Consider the following 19,421-nt stretch of genomic DNA (forward strand, 5'->3'; position numbering starts at 1 on the left):
AGCACGTCCTATTTATATCCGTGCTAAGGTTTAAGTCGCTTGCTCTAGTGGTTTTGGTGGATTTGGATTTTTGAGGTGGAGCATGTCCATTAATTCCGGGTTGGACATGGCCTTGTATGTCAGGCACATGTCACCTCTGAGCAGACGGTATGCGACTGAATAGAGCTGGAGTTTCTTCAATCTGGCAGCATATGACAGATTTTGGAGTCCCTTTATCCTTTTGGTGAGGAACTTTTGGGGTCTCTCCAATTGCTGCAGATGTCGGGTGAGATACATCCCGAATGGGGCATTGTACTCGATCATTGGTCTGATAAGTGAAGAGTACAGGGAACAATGACCTCACTAGATCTGGATGTGAATCCCTTCATGATCAGGTGGGCAATGTAGAGGGTCTTTCTAACCACTTTAGCAATGTGAGTGTCAAAAGAAAGGCCACTGTCAACCTGGGTCCCCAGGTCCCTGATAACCTCTTCTGTGCTTAGTGGATTGCCACCTATATGGTAGCTTGGGGTTACCTTGTTTTTCCCGAAGGGTATGACTATACATTTTTGGCGTTTAACTTCAGGCCATGGCTCTGGCACCAGCTATCTGTTTCCGTGAGTCCTTCTGAAGGATATCAGTGTCCGATGCACTTTCCACTATGGCGCCCAGTTTGCAGTCATCTGCAAACTTTGTCAGCCAAAGTCCTCCCATGTTGGCCTGTACTTCTGAGAAGTAGATGCCAAACAATAAGGGCCAAGGACCGAGCCCTGTGGGACACCACTTGTGACCGGCTTGGAGTCTGACACAGTGCCAGCAACTCTAACCCTGTGGGTTCTGTCCTTAAGCCAGTTTGCAACCCATCTTGTGACATATGGGTTTACATTTAAGCTGGTAAGTTTTTCTACAATACCCGAGTGGGGTATTGTGTCGAAAGCCTTTGCAAGGTCAAGGTAGGCTGTATGGACTGCCTTTCCCTCATCAATGGCCTTGGTGACTATTTCGAAGAAGTCGACCAAGTTCAAAAGGCATGATCTTCCCTTGACAAAGCCAAACTGGGTCGGGTCCAATGTCTGCAAGTCCCTATATCTTTGTTTATGAGCTCCATTATGATCCTCTCCATAGCTTTGCAGACTAGACTTGTTATGCTTATGGGGCGGTAATTACCAGGGTCCATAGAGGCGCCACCTTTGTGGAGTGGGACCACAGTTGCCGTACGCCACTCCTTGGGCACGTATCCTGTGGTAAGGCTGAGATTAAACAGCTGCCTTATGTGCGGGTTTAATTCCTCATTTAGCTCGTGTAGCACACAGCCGGGGACACCATCCGGTCCCATTGATGCTGTGTTTTTAGCTTTAGAGAGAGCAGCTTTCACCTGCGCATTTGAGATGTCCGGGAGGCTACACTCGGCTGGGATAGTTATCTCTCCTTTAGGGGGTAGAGGGGGGTGAAGTTTGCACTGAACCTGTCTGCCAGTATGTTGGCAATGTCTGTGGGTTCAGTGATTTTTGTATCATTTTGGACTAATTCTGAGCATATCTGTGAGTTTCCACCCAGGTTCCTAACATAGCTGAAAAAGGCCTTATGATTGTCCTTTGAATCCATGGCAATTATTCTCTCAAAATTGGCCTTAGTTGATTTTATGAGTGCTCGTATTTTTTTACTAATAATGATCAGGGGTGACTTCCCTTTTATGGATTTTGTTCTATCATGTAATAGCTTTCTCCTCTTATTGTAAAGTTTGTTAATGGCTGGGGTCCACCAGACTGGACGTTTGCCCTTTGTGGAAAGAGTCTTGGTTTTATTTGGGATTGCCTGATCCATGCAGTCCTGGAGGTGTTCATAGAAGGCATTTGTAAGGGCTTCCGCAGCTTGGGTTGTGGTTTCCTCTGACTCAGGGGCCTTGAAGGATACCACACCAGTCTTGAGTAGTGTGAAGTTTGGTTTAGAGAAGTTCTTCACTATGGTCTTTTTGTTTGGGGTGGTGGCGGGATGTGGATTTCCAGTGAGATTAGTTTATGATCAGATCGCACCAATGAGGGATATACTTCGGTGTGGAGCATTTTGTCCCCATGTTTGTGACAATGAGATCTAGTATATTTTCTCCTCTCGTGGGAACAGTGACTAGCTGTTCCATGGCATTTGAATTTATGAACTCCAGGAACCGTTGGGCTAGAAAGTTAGGGCTTGAGTAATGTTCCCAGTCTATATTCGGTAGTTGAAGTCACCCAATATGATGGTGTTTGGAGATACATTTATACCCTCCAGTGTCTTCAGGAAGGCTGTGTGGGGTTCCTGAGTTTGAGAGGGTGGCCTGTAGCATGCTACAATTTGTAGAGCAGTTTTGCCTATTGTTAGTTGCACCTGGATGGTTTCCGAAGCTTCATGCGTTGCCACCAACCTGGAGGTGTGAGTATCCTTTATGAATATGGATACACCCTCCTTTTGTGGAGTGGTCCGGGTTTTGGGGCCGGAACGCATGATATGAGGTAAAACCTAATAGTGCCGGGTGCTCTCAGGAGCCTTGAACCAGGTTTCAGTTACAGCACAGACATCGATGTTCTCCATACTGAGAAGGGCCTCGAGTGCATGCATTTTGAGATTTAGACTTCTGGCATTGAGCAGCATTACCCTCAATTTCTTCCCATTTTTGTTTTCTAGGGTGGTAGGTTTAGAATTTGAGCCTTGCCTCAAAAAGGCACTATGGGGGTGGCAAGAGCCTTAGCCAATATCCGAATCCCAGGGTGACAGGTGCAAGCCGTCCCTTGCAGCGTGGCTTGTCAAGCATGTCATCCCAGGCAGACAGACACTGAATCCCCTTTGAATGACACCAGACATTAAGCCAATTGTTAAAGCTGATCATCTTGTCTCTATATTGTGGCATCATTCTTGGTGAAGGAAGGATACTGCTCAGGGTTAGGGTCATACCTGCCTGGGCTACATAATCAGAGAGCTCCTCTATGTCTCTTTTCATGCAGTCCAGGGAGGTACGTCTCAGGTCGTTCACACCAGCATGGACAATGACTGTGTCATATTTGTACTTGTCATCCCCTACAGGGACTGTGACTGGCTGAATGTTTGAGCCCTACTTGCCTTTAGGTTGGAGAGTACCCCCTTTGTGTCTATGGAAACCACTCTGTGTTGGTTCACGGCCCTTACCTTCTACAAAGCATGAAGCGAGGGTAGGCCTTGGTCATCCCCTACAGGGACTGTGAAAGGCTGAATGTTTGAGCCCTACTTGCCTATAGGTTGGAGAGTATCCCCTTTGTGCCTATGGAAAGCACTCGGTGTTGGTTCACGGCCCTTACCTTCTACAAATCATGGAGCGAGGGTAGGCCTTGGTCATCCCCTACAGGGACTGTGACTGGCTAAATGTTTGAGCCCTACTTGCCTATAGGCTGGAGAGTAACTCCTTTGTGTCTATGGAAACCACTCAGTGTTGGTTCACGGCCCTTACCTTCTACAAAGCGTAGAGCGAGGGTAGGCCTTGGTCATCCCCGACAGGGACTGTGACTGGCTGAATGTTTGAGCCCTACTTGCCTATAGGCTGGAGAGTACCCCTCTCTGTGTCTATGGAAACCACTTGGTGTTGGTTCACGGCCCTTACCTTCTACAAAGAGTAGAGCGAGGGTAGGCCTTGGTCATCCCCTACAGGGACTGTGACTGGCTGAATGTTTGAGCCCTACTTGCCTATAGGCTGGAGAGTACCTTCTTTGTGTCTATGGTAAGCACTCGGTGTTGGTTCACGGCTCTTACCTTCTACAAAGCATTGAGCGAGGGTAGGCCTTGGTTATCCCCTACAGGGACTGTGACTGGCTGAATGTTTGAGCCCTACTTGCCTATAGGCTGGAGGGTACCCCCTTTGTGTCTATGGAAACCAGTCAGTGTTGGTTCACGGCCCTTACCTTCTACAAAGCATGGAGCGAGGGTAGGCCTTGGTCATCCCCTACAGGGACTGTGACTGGCTGAATGTTTGAGCCCTACTTGCCTATAGGCTGGAGAGTAACCCCTCTGTGTCTATGGAAACCACTCAGTGTTGGTACAGCTGCAGGCCCTGTAACTCCATGGAGTTTTTCTGTAATGAGGACTCATGCGTGTATTGCATGTTAACATGAACTAATTTAAACACAAAGTGCCCGGCTAAACATTCCATTCCTATTGGACTACGGCAGCCGGTAAAATGTAACAGGGTAGTTTAGAGAAACTGCTTTGTGGTGTGACCTCTGTTAGATTGCTTGACTGAGATGTGCTGTGCAGCTATCATCTTCTTACAATAATTTTGGCTGGTAAAATGTAGCGCTCAGTATAGTTTAGGGTAATCTCCAAGTGTAGTACCTCACACTCAGTTCTGCGCAGCTTTGGGCGTGGAGTGGGCGTGACGTACATGATTGGCAGGGGAAAGTTAATTCACACGGTCTTGTTCTGGCAACTTTTCACCTTAGCAGGGCTAAGAAGAGTCAAGACATCCCTATCTGTAACAGTCTAGAACTATGCCATTCTGCAGCACTGTTTCCACGATGTGGAATCCAAATAACACCCTCAAGCATAGCTCTCAACCTTCCATCTCCAAAATAAGGAACACTAGCCCATATAATGTGGAACAAATGGGCAAAATGTGGAACACATACTAATGGCTTACTAACTTCCATTGTCAACCTCTTACAGTAAAAAATCTGTACCCCATGACCCCAGAATAGGGACAGGGGAAAGCTAAAAGTAACGGTATGGCAGGAGCAAAATAAATATTCACGCGGTCTTGGGCTGGAGGCGTGTTCGGGGCGGGATTTGCTACTGCGCATCCTGCGAGGTACTATTTGCTACTGCGCATCCTACCAGGTACTACACTTAGAGATTACCTAGTTTAGAGACTGCCCTGTACTCGAACAGCCATCATAACACATTCGTCCATATTCATTTCTGCACCCGGGCACAGCAATGAATATTCAGCAGATTCCACACGCCCCCTGGAGGCGTGATTAGGGCGGGGTTTGATACTCTGCATCCTGCGCGGTACTTCTGTCATATTATTCCCGTTTTGCTACATCTGTATGGAAGGCCACGCCTATTTGTACGTGGTCGACGTACAGTTGTGGCGGACATGTTGACCCGGACAATTTGGCATGGTGCGCTTGTACTGTTGTAGTTTTTAGGAAGGCTGGGTTTGGATCCTGGCGAAAGCCTTTATTGATCTGGTAGAAGTGAACTCTGTGTATGATGAAGTACAGCAACCGGTTGCAGTTCTTGCAGTGATGTAGATTTATATTTAACTTAAATGTCTGCATGTCCATATGCAGACTAGTTTGTTTTGCTTAACGGTCTGCTGTGTAGTACTTAGTAAATGTTGACTTGTTGACATATTTCATTTGTTTAATTAAAATAGTCCTACTTAAAAAAATGGGTGGTAGTGCCTGGGTCGCATTTAATGTCTGTAGTAATCGATGTTTTTATGCATTTGTAGGTAATAGTGCAATGTAAAATGTCCGTTTCTAATACGAAGACAGCAGCTGATGACTGCCTTAGCAGTAGCACTTCTGACATTGTATCAGAGCAGCAGGGTTTGGTCAGTATAGATTTTTTCTTTCATATTATAGTTCAGAGAAATGTTTTTGCATGCAAGCATAACGTAAGTGTCGCCTAAATGTTTATAGGTGAGACCTAAGCCATTGCTTATGAAGCTGTTGAAACAGGCAGGGGCTCCAAAAGATGTTTTTACAATGAAGGAGGCAAGTATATCCATCTCGTTTGCTTCAGTAACATTTGCCTTAATGCAAAGTCATTACGTATAGAATGTCTGTGTATTATTGAAATTGTTTTTAATTTGATTATATGTAATTCATACCACACTTTATCTTGGACAGTACATAATGTCCAAACAGTTATATGACAAAAAACAACAGCATCTAGTCCATTGCGCAAATGATCTTTTGGGAGAACTGTTTGGAGTACAAAGTTTTTCCGTGAAAGAACCAAGGTAAATAAAATGCCACTCTTTTTTTGTAAACAATAATTGATGCTTAATGTGCAGTACTTACCTGGAACAAGATTTTACAGGTTTAAACAGTGTGAAAACGCAAAGTGTTGGTTAAACATTGTTTTGTGGGATTTAGCTTGGTCTGTGCTAGGCAGGCAGAAGGGTTGGATGACCCAAGCAACCACTACCCCAAAACAAAACATGTGCAACACATATCTCACAAAGCCGGTGTGCCGAACAGTCACAGCCCTTAAGACTAAACAACACACCTGATACACTTGTAATAGGTGACTCTATCATCAGGCACACTGACATCCTGCTCACCAGGCTGAACAAGGAGAGGGTCACGGTGAGCAGCCTGTCGGGCGCTAGGATCCGCCACATAACACAAGCACTCAGGTCACTCCAAGGCAAGTACAAATTTGACTCAGTTATTGTCCATGCTGGTGTGAATGACCTGAGACGTACCTCCCTGAACTACATGAAAAGAGACATAAAGGAGCTCTCTGAGCATGTAACCCAGGTTGGTATGATCCTGACCTTGAGTAGCATCTTACCCTCACCAAGAATGATGCCACAATATGAAGACAAGATGATCAATTTCAACAATTGGCTTAAGTACTGGTGTCATTCAAAGGGGATTACCCTCACCAAGAATGATGCCACAATATGAAGACAAGATGATCAATTTCAACAATTGGCTTAAGTACTGGTGTCATTCAAAGGGGATCCAATGCATGTCAGCTTGGGATGATATGCTCGACAAGCCACAATGCTTCGCTAGGGACGGCTTGCACCTGTCACCCCTGGGCTTTCGGATATTGGCAAAGGCTCTTGCTACCCCCATAGTGCCTTTTTTAGGCAAGGCTCAAAAGACAAACCCACCTCCATAGGTATCACAAGGGATAAGAAACTAAGAGTACCGCTACTTGGCGCCAGAAGTCTAAACCTCAAGATGCACGCACTCGAAACTCTCCTTAGCATGGAGAACATTGATATCTGTGCAGTAACAGAAACCTGGTTCAGGGCTCCCAAGAGCACCCCAGCACTACCAGGGTATACCTCATACCATGCTTTTCGGCCCCAAAACTTGGACCGAACCAAAAAAGGAGGGGGAGTATCGATATTCATCAAAGGTACCCACACCTCCAGGTTGGTGGCAAAGCACGAAGCTTCAGAGACCATCCATGTGCAACTAACAGTGGGTAAAACTGCCTTCCACTTTATAGCCTGCTACAGACCACCCTCCCAAACCAAGGAACCCCACTCGGCCTTCCTGAGAACACTGGAAAATATGAAGGTCTTTCCAAACACCATTATATTGGGTGACTTCAACTACCCAAACATAGACTGGGAGCATTACTCTAGCTCCATCACCCTAGCCCAAAGGTTCCTAGAACTTATAAACTCAAATGCTATGGAACAACTTGTTACCACTCCCACAAGAGGGGAAAACATACTGGACCTGATCATCACCAACATGGGGACTCTATGCTCCAGACCAGAAGTGTATCCCTCACTGGTAAGATCAGACCATAAACTAATCACACTGGATATTCACATCGCGACCCCACCCCCTGCCCAGAAAACCACAGTGAAAAACTTCTCTAAAGCAAATTTCACACTCCTCAAAACCGAGGTGGAATCCTTCAAAGCCCACAGGCCTGTGGAAAATACGGCCCAGACCGCAGAATCCTTTATAAACGCATTCTATGAACACCTTCAGGAATGCATGGATCATGCGATTCCAAATAAAACCAAGACCCAATCCTCCAAAGGTAGATGTCCTCCTGTCTGGTGGACCCCAGCCATAAACAAACTATGCAATAGAAGGAGGAAGCTACTAAATGATAGAGCAAAATCCCAAAAAGGGAAGGCATCACTGATCAGTATTAGCAAAAAACTACGGGCACTCATAAAATTGTCTAAGGCCAGCTTCGAGAGAAAAATTGCACAGGACACTAAGGATAATCACAAGGCTTTCTTTAGTTATGTTAGGAACCTGGGTGGTAATTCCCAGATATGCTCAGAATTAGTCCAGATTGACAAAAAATACACTGAACCCACAGACATTGCCAACATCCTAGCTGACAGGTTCAGCACAACCCCCCCCCTCCCCACCAAAAGGGCAAATATCTATCCCAGCAGAGTGCTGCCCCCCTGACATCTCAGATGCTCCGGTAAGAGCCACCCTCTCCAAAGCAAAAAACACAGCATCAATGGGACCAGACGGTGTCCCGGGCTGCGTCCTACATGAACTCCAAGAAGAGCTAAACCCAAGCATAAAACTACTGTTCAGTCTCAGCCTTACTACAGGATATGTGCCCATAGAGTGGTGTACAGCAACAGTGGTCCCTCTCCATAAAGGTGGTGCCTCAACGGATCCTGGAAACTATCTCCCCATAACCCTGACTAGCTTGGTCTGCAAAGCTATGGAAAGGATCATCATGGACCTCATAAATAAAGATATCGGGGACCTACAGACACTAGATCCTACCCAGTTTGGCTTTGTTAAGGGCAGATCCTGCCTCTTAAACCTGGTTGATTTCTTTGAAACAGTCACCAAGGCGATTGACGAGGAGAAGGTGGTCCACACAGCCTACCTGGACCTCCCAAAGGCCTTCGATACAATACCCCACTCGGGCATTATAGATAAGCTCACCAGCTTAAATATAAACCCCTATGTCACTAGATGGATTGCAAACTGGCTCAAGGACAGAACCCACATGGTTAGAATTGCTGGAGCCATGTTAGACTCCAAACCAGTTACAAGTGGTGTCCCACAAGGCTCAGTCCTGGGACCTCTCTTGTTCGGTATATATTTCTCGGAGGTACAGGCCAACACGGAAGGACTGTGGCTGACCAAGTTCGCAGATGACTGCAAACTGGGCGCCATAATCGACTCTCCAGCCGACACAAGCATCCTCCAAAAGGGCCTCCTAGAAACAGACAACTGGTGCAGAGCCATGGCCTCAAGCTAAATGCCAAAAAGTGTATAGTCATCCCCTTTGGCAAAAACAAAATGCCCACAAATTACCACATAGGTGGTAATCCATTAAGTACAGAAGAAGTAATTAGGGACCTGGGGATCCAAGTTGATAGCAATCTCTCATTTGACAACCACGTGGCCAAAGTGGTTAGAAAAACATTTTCTATAGTCCACCTAATCATGAAGGGATTCGCATCTAGATCAGGGGAGGTCATCGTGCCTCTTTACTCATCCCTCATCAGGCCCATAATTGAGTACAATGCCCCTTTTGGGATGTACCTTACCAGACACCTGCAGCAACTGGAAAGACCCCAAAAGTACCTCACCAAGAGGATCAAAGGGCTCAAACACATGCCATACGCTGCCCAGTTAAAGAAACTCCAGCTCTACTCAGTGGCATACCTCCTGTTCAGAGGCGATCTGTGCCTGACGTATAAAGCCATGTCCAACCCGGAATTAATGGACATGCTGCACCTCAGAAAATCCAAATCCCATCGAGCTACGTGCTCGAGAGACTTGAACCTCAGCACTGAAATAAATAGGACATGCTGGAGGGACAGATTCATACCCAGAGGCTCCCTTCACTCTGGAATAAAATCCTAGTCCAGGTTAGGCAGAGTCCCTCATTGACTCTCTTCAAGAGGAATCTTGATGAGTGGATGGGAGATCGTAGGTTTACCCCGGATATCACTTCTGTGTCACTGTTAGACAGAGGCACAGTATACTAACCTCGAAAAAGGGCATAGCAAAATAAATTTAAAATGGCGAAAGCCAAACACATTCTGGCTAGACTTATAAATGCCCTAGGGCAGATAGGTTCATACTAGGCTTTGAACTTTCTCACATGTTACATTTGTTTAAAAATACTGAGTGCAGGTGGTCTAATTCTACTAAGGCATTTTATACTGAGTACAGGTGGTTTAATTCTGATGTAGCTTTTTTTTCTCTTTAAGTACCAGTATTTTTTTTACTTCAAAGTAGTAACTATTTATAAGAAGACAAAAGTGTTACTTTGATAACTTAATTTAGATGTGCAATCGTCACTTTTAATATATATTGTTACATATTGGTGCCACTACAAACACCTGGCATGTGCATTGGAAGTAGTATTTTTTTTTTTTTAATAAACCTGTGTACTAGGTCGAACATCCTGTATGTTCTGTTGCTGTTTGCCGCATGTATCTGTCTAGGTTTTTAGTAGTGGTAGGAAACATGCCTACAGTGGTACAGGGTTTAATTGGTATGGATTATGTTGGGGTGAGGGAATGTGAAGGCATTTTGAGTGCATGAACAAACTGTGGGTATGGGTATAAATGAGGTGGAGTGGAAGAAGCGTATTGCATGAAAAGCTGAAGGGGTAATAAAGAGCTGCGGATGTGCAAACTGAGAGGTGACATAATGGTTTGAAAAAGTGGTCTGCCTAGATTGCACAGAGGCCTTTGCCTGTGTTATTGTATTGTAGTCTCGTGTCCCCCATTAAAGTTTTCTCAGGTTTGGAAGTTCCCTGGGTGACTGACAGTGGATGTAAGTTGTTATTGATGGACAGACTGTGTTTGCTAAAGTTATACATTTGAGATAAAGATTATTCTTATTGCACATAGCCTTTAGAAATGTGCTTGCTTTCACATTACCTCTCAACCTTTTAGCGTAAATGTGGACAAAACCATAATTTAATGAGGGGGCAAAGGGACAGTTTTTAAATATTGCTGTTATAAACTTGGAATGTCAGTAGAATAACAAATTGTACATTGGCATGAAGTTTCCGAAGATTACAAGGTTGCCACCTTTTTCAGTGGGCCAAAGTGGGATACACAGGGTATGGCCAGTATATTACATCACTGTGGGGGGGGGGGTCATAGAAGGTGACCACCACGGGACCCATAAAGGAGATGATGCAGTTATGGGTATTACAGTAGGAGTTTACAACATACTGAAATCCTCCCTCACAACCCTTTAAATGATGCAGCTGTAACTGTAAAAGTGAAGCCTTACCAGATAAACACTTGTGCACCATTACAAAACCTTTAGAAATGTAGAATGGTTAACAGGTGCAGTAGATCCCACAGCTAAACATTTTGGGGGTGACTTTTTAAACTGTTACTGCATGTTCTCCCTTGAACTTTAAAAGACATGTAGGTAGGTAGGTGCGTGTGGGTGTGCCTTCCGTGAAGGATGGGCATTGGGCTGGCAACCCGGCACTGTAAAAATCCACTGCCAAGTCTGTGGACCGGTGATCCGCTCTGGTTACTCTTGATCAGGAAAAGCCAAAAGAGACAACTGCTACGAACTGTGTTAAAGTCGATGTATTATGTCCCTGCAGTAGTAAAAGCCTCATCTAAGCAGAGAGAATAAACAAGAAGCACTGTTACACACCATTAGCGAATGGGCTACCTGTACATTCTGATTAGAGAAACTTTCTCCAACAGGAGGTTATTGTACAGGTAAAACAACTGTCGCTTCGCAGCAGCATGTTAAGCTAAAAAATGACCACAATGTTTTTGTGCTTACTGTATAGTTCTTAGCTGTTTAACGAGTTTAAGGTTTAAAAAGTGAGTTGACTGAAGGAAAAAAAATAGAAAATAATGAAAGAAACTGGTGTGTTCCTTATGCGGGTTTGATACAAAAGGAATGAGAGAGAAACGACAATGCTTTTCTCTGTTGGCTACACCCCCTTGATGATGGGCAGTATAAAGCTTTGGCATTATTAACTGACTGTAATCCTCAGCAAATTGATTTACTCCAAAGAACAACACTCACAAAATCAAGTTCAACGGGGGGGCACATACGTTGCAATTTTCCATTGTGTGATGTGTGCGATGTGTATTCACTTAAATGTGCGTTTGTGTGTGATATACACGTGTGTGTGTGTGTGTCTTTTTCTGCTTTCAAATAGCGGAACTGGTGTAAATAGTCTTGTCTCATGATTAGCAGTCATGAAGAACACTTGAAACTAGCTGAAAGCAGGTTAACAAATTGGTTTTACTTTGGATTTCAGTGTGTGTGATTAGGATGCATGTGATTTCAGCATTGATGGGTTAACAGTGCAGATTGTTGGCTAATTTATTCATAACCGTACGTTCTGTGATTTTAAGTTTCTCTCATTACCAACAGTATACTTGTTTCTCTATAGCCATCTGATTTTGTGGTAGTTAATTTCTTGAGTATTATACTGTTAGAATTACTTTCTCGATTGTTCTGAGGAATGTCCTTGAAGGTCCACTGCGCTGTTTGCCTTAATGTGTGTTCTGTTACCTTTTCACAATGTAGCCCATGAGTAAAGTAAGATGTTAATGCTGGCGAACAAGATTGTAATGGGTCAGCACTGCATTTAGTTTCATTTCCTTCTCGATGGTATCTGTGGTCCCAGAAAACACGGTGTATAATTGGTCTTTATGTAAAATAACAGGGGAGGTGCTATGATTTTCACTACAGAACATGGTGTTTCAGTTTCTTGACTTAAAAGTTGCTAAATCTTCGTTGACCCATAATTCTGCTTCTGATACATTTTATTAAAATGGTACAGTCCTAGAGGTATAGATTGTATTAAGTGAGTGCAAGGCTTCAATAGTGAGGCTTTGATTTTGGTGCATGACCCTTGTTGTTGAGTGAGTGCAAGGCTTCTATAGTGAGGCTTTGATTTTGGTGCATGACCCTTGTTGTTAAGTGAGTGCAAGGCTTCGATAGTGAGGCTTTGATTTTGGTGCATGACTCTTGTTGTTAAGTGAGTGCAAGGCTTCGATAGTGAGGCTTTGATTTTGGTGCATGACCCTTGTTGTTGAGTGAGTGCAAGGCTTCGATAGTGAGGCTTTGATTTTGGTGCATGACCCTTGTTGTTAAGTGAGTGCAAGGCTTCGATAGTGAGGCTTTGATTTTGGTGCATGACCCTTGTTGTTAAGTGAGTGCAAGGCTTTGATAGTGAGGCTTTGATTTTGGTGCATGACTCTTGTTGTTAAGTGAGTGCAAGGCTTCGATAGTGAGGCTTTGATTTTGGTGCATGACCCTTGTTGTTAAGTGAGTGCAAGGCTTCGATAGTGAGGCTTTGATTTTGGTGCATGACCCTTGTTGTTAAGTGAGTGCAAGGCTTCGATAGTGAGGCTTTGATTTTGGTGCATCACCCTTGTTGTTAAGTGAGTGCAGATTTCGATAGTGAGGCTTTGATTTTGGTGCATGACCCTTGTTGTTGAGTGAGTGCAAGGCTTCGATAGTGAGGCTTTGATTTTGGTGCATGACCCTTGTTGTTGAGTGAGTGCAAGGCTTCGATAGTGAGGCTTTGATTTTGGTGCATGACCCTTGTTGTTGAGTGAGTGCAAGGCTTCGATAGTGAGGCTTTGATTTTGGTGCATGACCCTTGTTGTTAAGTGAGTGCAAGGCTTCGATAGTGAGGCTTTGATTTTGGTGCATGACTCTTGTTGTTAAGTGAGTGCAAGGCTTCGATAGTGAGGCTTTGATTTTGGTGCATCACCCTTGTTGTTGAGTGAGTGCAGATTTCGATAGTGAGGCTTTGATTTTGGTGCATCACCCTTGTTGTTGAGTGAGTGCAAGGCTTCGATAGTGAGGCTTTGATTTTGGTGCATGACCCTTGTTGTTGAGTGAGTGCAAGGCTTCGATAGTGAGGCTTTGATTTTGGTGCATGACCCTTGTTGTTGAGTGAGTGCAAGGCTTCGATAGTGAGGCTTTGATTTTGGTGCATGACCCTTGTTGTTAAGTGAGTGCAGATTTCGATAGTGAGGCTTTGATTTTGGTGCATGACCCTTGTTGTTGAGTGAGTGCAAGGCTTCGATAGTGAGGCTTTGATTTTGGTGCATCACCCTTGTTGTTGAGTGAGTGCAAGGCTTCAATAGTGAGGCTTTGATTTTGGTGCATGACCCTTGTTGTTGAGTGAGTGCAAGGCTTCGATAGTGAGGCTTTGATTTTGGTGCATCACCCTTGTTGTTAACTGAGTGCAAGGCTTCGATAGTGAGGCTTTGATTTTGGTGCATGACCCTTGTTGTTGAGTGAGTGCAAGGCTTCGATAGTGAGGCTTTGATTTTGGTGCATCACCCTTGTTGTTGAGTGAGTGCAAGGCTTCAATAGTGAGGCTTTGATTTTGGTGCATGACCCTTGTTGTTGAGTGAGTGCAAGGCTTCTATAGTGAGGCTTTGATTTTGGTGCATCACCCTTGTTGTTAACTGAGTGCAAGGCTTCGATAGTGAGGCTTTGATTTTGGTGCATGACCCTTGTTGTTGAGTGAGTGCAAGGCTTCGATAGTGAGGCTTTGATTTTGGTGCATGACCCTTGTTGTTGAGTGAGTGCAAGGCTTCGATAGTGAGGCTTTGATTTTGGTGTATTACCCTTGTTGTTGAGTGAGTGCAAGGCTTCGATAGTGAGGCTTTGATTTTGGTGCATGACCCTTGTTGTTGAGTGAGTGCAAGGCTTCAATAGTGAGGCTTTGATTTTGGTGCATGACCCTTGTTGTTGAGTGAGTGCAAGGCTTCGATAGTGAGGCTTTGATTTTGGTGCATCACCCTTGTTGTTGAGTGAGTGCAAGGCTTCGATAGTGAGGCTTTGATTTTGGTGCATGACCCTTGTTGTTAAGTGAGTGCAGATTTCGATAGTGAGGCTTTGATTTTGGTGCATGACTCTTGTTGTTAAGTGAGTGCAAGGCTTTGATAGTGAGGCTTTGATTTTGGTGCATGACCCTTGTTTAGGTAGCAATTGACCAAGAAGGGCTAAAGATTTCTCCTTGTCATTGTTTGCCATTTTTTGTAAGTAGTAGTTACGCTGATGTGGCCAACACATTGTTACTATAAAGTGATGTGGCCAACACGTTGTTACTATAAAGTGCTGTGCTAGTAACCTTTTTTATTTTTCCACAGACGATTGTATGCCATGATTTACAAAAACTTGCTAGCAGTTGCTGTCAATCAAGGTAATTTGAAATGAGAATGTTTACTTTGTTACCTCGTAGTACACTGACATGAGAACTTGAGTTGTGAAATTAGCAATGTTTTTCTCTTCATAGTCTGCAAGTTGTGTATATTTTTCTGTTTATGGTATGTTTTGTTGGGGAATAGTTTGAATAATTGTATACACATTTATTTTCCATTTAGTGCAGCTGTTGTATGTCTTTTAGCTCTAAAGTTAGAATTATTACTTATTTTTTTTGCTGTACAGAGTCTAATAATGTTCACGCAGCTGTGAAGGACTCGGAATGCAACCATGAAAATGCGACAGATTTAAAGGTTAGCGTTTTTTTTTTTTTTTAACAGCAGTTTTTATTAGCTGGTATTTTTAAGCGCAGTAGATTTGTGGTAGTTGTGCTTTTTAACATTTTGACTATTTTAAAAATGTGGCTGTAGCTTTATTGTAGCTGTTCAAGTTCTTGGCAATGGCTATTTTGAATTTATTTAAAAGGGTCTTGTTCAAGTGATATTGACTGTACTGATTTAGACTTGCATAGATTATATATTCAGAAAAAATGTTTCCATGAAGGTGGCAGGACGATTACTTTCTGTGTTGATTTTTTTTCTTACAATTGTTGCCGATTCCTGATGAGATTCTGCAACCACAGCAAATGTATAGTAGGGAGTGGCTTGAGTCCGGAGTATCTTGGATACGGATTTTTGGAACTGGTGAAGCTGTCTAATATGGAAAGATTCATCTTTAGTGCACAGACTGAAGTAGGAAGCTGTGAATATTATCTTTTTGTACAGGTGATGTCATCAGCTATGTGATCTTCAACAAATGTTTGATATTTTAATGTTTGCCCATGAGGGGGAGGGTGTGGATTAGGCACAAAGTTGGAGTAGGAAGTTATGGAATATGATGGGTGTTCTTTTCTAGTGCAGAAGCTGAAAGTAGACAATTGTGTGATTCTTGTCTGTCTTATCTCTCTGCCTACCCCACGTGCTTTATCTGTCATTATCATTTTTTTTATTGGATAATTTTAGTTAATGGAACTCTCTCTGCATAGTGGGCTTTGTGTGCTGGTCTGTAGTCTGAAGTGCAAAATGTGTAAAAATATAAATTAAAGCATGTGTACGCTCCATTTTGCATCTTGAGTTTCTGAAGTGCGATGGTATGACTGGTGTCCTAAATTGCTTGAATTTGTGTGATTATGATTCAGGTGGCCATAGTAACAACTGTTTATGTGGGTTCTGATTAATTTCACATGTAGCCTATCTTTGTCTCAGCGTTGTCTTTCATTTTTGTGTAATAGTTTTATAGGCAAGCGGTAGGCTGCCTGCCCTTCCAGGCTGTTTTTAAGCCTAGTCAGTTTTCCTTTTTGTGCTCAAATTAACCTATCCTCTTTGGAGTAATTTGAGGAGATGCATGCACAGGATAAAGTATTTAGGAGTTAACCTCTATCCATTAGTAGTGAAGGGGGCAGTCCTGGGGTAAATTTTCTGTTTCCTATCCATCAAAGTTGGATTTGAATGTGGACCAGGAATTTGTGAATGGGGAATCTGTTCCATAGGATCTTCATCCTCTGCAAGGTGTACTTGTTTCTCTAAACCATTCTGTTGCTGTTGTGCAAGAGTTTTATATCCCTAGACTGTTTTTGATGCAGTTTGACCTGCTCATGTGCATTGTCCATCAGTGTTGGGTTGGTGGATGATGACCATTGGTTTGCAGTCCTGTATTGCAGTATGTAGTGCTTTTGGGAACTCTGACCAACAATAAGAGTGCACTTGTCTGTTTTCTGCACTTCTACTGTGATGTTTGTGGACCAGATGATTTCATAATTTAAATGTCCCCAATTCCTACTTGACCCGAGACTTAAATAATTAATTGCTGGATTGTTCTAAAAGATCGGACAACAGCATTTCTGTTGTCATTCTTCTCTTCATTTTTAAGACGCTTGACTGCACCAGAGCTGGATCCTGGCGTAATGTCTCTCTCTATATGGCTATAATTCATCTGATAGGGAATTTGCCTCACAAGTACTTGGATGTTGCAGCAGTTAGCTGTTAAACTGGTGTCTGAAGTTGCAGATTTAGAGGTGCCTGTCCCTAAAGTCTCAGTCAAAGTTAAATACAATGAAGTTGATTTAGTCTCAATGTTGACCCATGGTAATAAGTTATTCCTTTTCTATAATTACAATTTGCATCATTTAGGGAGTTTTAACTTTTTAAGTATTCCTGAACTTGCATTTCTTTTTTCTAAAGTAATCACAATCAGCAAATTTGGCTTCCTCATTTAGTCTTTTCAACTTTTGGAGTGAGCTGTTTTGCTACATTTAGAGTTTCGCAAACTCTCTGCCATGCAAGAGTGCTGTATGTATGTTTTTTAGTGAATGTCCTGTATCCTTTTCTAGCAAGTTCTAGTCTGAATTTGCATTCTTGTCATTCGGTATTTGAGACTTTTTAATGAAAAAAGCTTTGTACACTTCACAGCCCAAATAAATGATGTGTAACTCTGTGATGCCACGTTAGGGAGAGCTAGAGGTCTGTCTGTAGCTCTTTAATGGATGCGTCTGTGCATTTGTGGCAGCTTGTCTCTCATGTACTGTAGATGGCAGGAGCATCACGTCTGCTAGTGTATTTTTTTCTGTGATCATTTTTGAACATGTATGTTTAAGGTAATTTTTATACTTAGTGAAAGTGTTAATAAATATTTGAAATGTTCTGGTGGTATTTAGAATGTTAATCGTTTACAGTCTGTGAAGGAATCCACACCTTCCCTGTTCTGGCGTGTGTACACACGGAAATTTTTGCATGGATATTTTTTCACTCCACATAGACTAGCAATAATAATGTACAAGATGAAATGCTGGAGATGTGGACACCCCCCGATGCTGACTGGATACATATGGTTGTTAATTGCAAACTAATTTTCCCATTTTGGTTAGACTTTAAATATCTTTTTTAAGCTCTATGGAATGACAACTGTACAATTTCTGATTCACTTATCCTTTTCAATGTTGCTGTCCCTGAAGTCATTCCTAAAAACCAAACATTTTTACTATGGTCCATCGTCTCTCTATAGCAAGGAAAATTGTTGGAAATTCCAGTCTACTGTCTTTTAAAGATGAATTATTCATCTTGTGAAATACATTTGTAAGAGTGAGATTATTACTATAAAAGCAAGGACTAAGAACACAACCCATCATTTAATTGCTTGGACATTGTCTAATCTGTTGGAGAAATATATTGCTTTTATAGTTTTGTTATGAACATTGTACATAGTTTTTTTTTTCTGATTACTATACTGTTTATTCATTTTATAACAATAACTTAAAACATTTGAAGTTAATGTCATGCCATTAAAGATGGAACAGCAAGTAGGAGACGTTAAAATCAGTTTCAGTTTAGAACTTCAACACATGGGTTGGGCGAAGGATAAGATCCTTTTAATTGAATCTGTTAAAAGTAAAAGATACTCCCCGGGATTCACTATTCTTCTGTGCAGGAATGTTATTCTTGCACGGAAACGACTGTTTAATGACAGCACGGCAGCAAGCCATGCATAATAATGAAGGCGCACTGCCTCTGCTCCTAAATGGACATGGCGCATGGACGAGTGCAGGGGGTGTGTCTGAGAGCAGAGCTTTCACAATACACATGCCCCTGCACTCAGGAAGTGCCGCTCGGCAAATACGATGTGCAAGAATGCTCATAGGAGGCTGCATACCTCCCAATTGTACAGATCATCACAGAATGTCCACATTTCTCACCCATACAGCACCCCATTTGTCGCGGCAAATCACTGGGATGATCTTGGGATTGAAGCCTATAAATAATGGCATACATGTCAGTGTCAGACTTCAAATCCGTCAGTAAACTTATATTAAAACAAATCCTGTTACTCTAGCAACTGTCCCAAGTTTGAGTAATGATGAAAATCTGTCTGTAGTTGTACCACAGTTTTTCAAGCTTTGTCCAGATAGTTTGCCTGAAGAGGTTGAGCGGTATAGGGGGTTGCAAGGATGGCTGCTAAATGTGCAGATGCATGCAGGAATCCACAGAAGTAAGTGAAACCTATCCCTTCCTAGAGAAAGTAGCAGTAGAGAAATTTTTTTATCATACTGATTAAATTTAACCGTAAGTGCGTGGGTTTGCCTTTCGCTACACATACTGTAGCTTAAATGGCACAAGAAGATAAATATCAAGATACGTGCAATTGAAGCGGTACTGCAGTAGTGTAGTGGTCAGAGCATTCGCTTTGCAAGCAGTCATTCCCGATTCGATTCTCACTGTAGTAAATTCCATTTTCCTTGTGAAATCACTTGCTGTATAACCTAAACAAAATCACCCAACGAAGGAATCTAGGAGCATCAAATAACAATGACAAACGTTTTAACGATAGTAGCAAGATGCTACAAGCTGTATGATAACTTCAATAATCCAATATGAAGAACGAAACCATTCGGTTCTAACACAAAACCATTTAATAGTGTGAGCGCTTTCACGGCAACTGAAAAGCCGCTTCTTCAGACAAACAACAATGCACTACTAAGGCGCCAAATTTAAAAACAATGTATCAGTCTCATCCAATGAACAG

Source organism: Protopterus annectens, chromosome 15.part0 (genome assembly GCF_019279795.1).
Source record: "Protopterus annectens isolate FY-2018-M chromosome 15.part0, PAN1.0, whole genome shotgun sequence".
NCBI lineage: Eukaryota > Metazoa > Chordata > Ceratodontiformes > Protopteridae > Protopterus > Protopterus annectens.